The sequence below is a fragment of the Meles meles genome, chromosome 12 (assembly GCF_922984935.1).
Source record: "Meles meles chromosome 12, mMelMel3.1 paternal haplotype, whole genome shotgun sequence".
NCBI lineage: Eukaryota > Metazoa > Chordata > Mammalia > Carnivora > Mustelidae > Meles > Meles meles.
In genome coordinates this window covers 55,790,088-55,792,040 of record NC_060077.1, presented here as the reverse complement: position 1 = coordinate 55,792,040, position 1,953 = coordinate 55,790,088, and the positions used below count along the sequence as shown (strand labels likewise).

Sequence of the window (1,953 nt, the reverse complement as noted above, 5' to 3'; positions counted from 1 at the left end):
AAAGCAAACAAAGCCTGATTTTTAGAGAAATAGAAGGACCCTCCAGCAGAAATATACACCTTTCTTTCTATACCTAAAGTTCAATTATTCCATCCTTTCCTCCTTAATACATACACATATATTACTTCTTCAGGACACAATCTAAAGTACCATCCAACTATGATCCTACAGGCAATGCCATGGACTATTTTTCCAGTCCAGTCTCTCATAATTTATTTATTTATTTTTAAAGATTTCATTTTATTTATTTGACACAGAGAGAGAGCGTACACGTAGGCAGAGTGACAGGCAGAGGCAGAGGGAGAAGACTCCCCGCTGAGCAGGGAGCCCAAGGTGGGGCTTGATCCCAGGACCCTGGGATCATGCCCTGAGCGGAAGGCAGCCGCTTAACCAGCTGAGCAACCCAGGCTCCCCTCATAATTTATTGTAAATAATTTATTTATTCCTTTAGTTGGGTCTTAATCTGATCCAGTTGTAATACCTCATGATCGTATAGCCTTAGACTGAATCATAAACGTAATCCCTATCAACTACCTCTTAGGTACCACAATGCAGAACAAATACAACTACTATGAAAACTTCCACTTAAGGGTGTTGTGCAAAAAGAATGAATACTGTTACGCTGAAAAAATAAATAAAAAGGGGGAAAAAAAAAAAAAAACAAACTTCCACTTAGAACATGGAAAGAGGGGAAGAAATCACAGGGTATGTACCATTTGCTGCTGGCCAGAGTTGATGAAGTGAAGCAGAGAACCATTGAGTCTCATTGGCATTATTTGTTTGACTTGGCAGCGGTGAGAGTTCTGTTGTCACTAATACAGCTCTCTGGTATTGTCTGCTAGAATCATTCCTATCACTAAGGGAACACCTAAAAGGCCATTAGAGTAAACAATCTGTTTGGGGAAAGAGGAGGGGCATATTTCATTTGCAACTTATTTGTTAACTGTATGGGGTGGGGAAATGGCCTGAGGCCATCTAAGGAGTTTGGACATTCTGTGCGATTGATTTCAGCCCATCACCGGCCTGTTATATAGTATGGTTTTTGCTGGTGCTACAAATTCGAATAAAACCACAGTTACCTGTCTTATCAGTTTCATTTTATGTGAGCTTCCTAAAAATCAAACACCAAAAATTTTATCAGGTCAGCATAGCTGCTCAGTGGAAGAGCCAAGGCTGGGTTATAACTCACAGATTTTTCTGTTCAATAGCAGCAACTTTGGGATCCACACATATGCAGCACATTCTGTTTGACAAAGTTTATTTCAGGACAGTGTGGGTGAAGAAACTGTCTGGGGGGCCGAGAACTCTTCTTTCTCTTTGAGAATGAATAGCACCTGCTCCCAAGCGGAATTCCAGGCCAGGGTAGTTTGCCCTGGCAGTGTCATCCTGTTTGTCCGGAGGGGAGTCAGGGCGAGGCACCGTGGTGTGGCCCCGTGTATCCAGATACCCCACATTCTCCATTAATCCCACCCCTTTGTAGTTGACAGGATCTCCCACTTTCTCAGTCTGCATTTCAGTCTTACACAGAGAAGATGAAGCAAGTCAGAGAACTTGACCTCTCTGTACTTGGGTCTGTCTTGCTTTGGACCTCAGCCTTATTAATTCCCAATTCCTCTTTTTTTTCTGCTCACATTCAGGAAAATCTTGATGGCTGCAGGCAAATTTTTTTGTTGTACCTTATTGGAGGTACTCAGGAAAAATCAGCATAATCTGATGTATCATTCTGGTACAATTCGAAGAGAGAAATTACACAGTAATTTGACCAGAGAAGCTTTAATATAAATTTTTTTTCACTCTAATAGGGGATTGGTATAAGAAGTAAAGAGGACCATGAAGAATATAAGCTCGAATCCTTGCTTTAGCAGTACATGTCCTAAAATTAGAACCATATAGAGATTAGCAAGGCCCTTGCAAAAGGATGACATGAAAATTCATGAAGCATTTATGCTTCAT

The 1,953-nt window shown here is 41.0% G+C and overlaps 1 pseudogene; it reads left to right on the top strand.

Moving 5' to 3' along the window:
• The first annotated feature begins 1,853 nt into the window (after positions 1-1,853).
• LOC123954771 lies at positions 1,854-1,953 on the top strand (annotated as a pseudogene).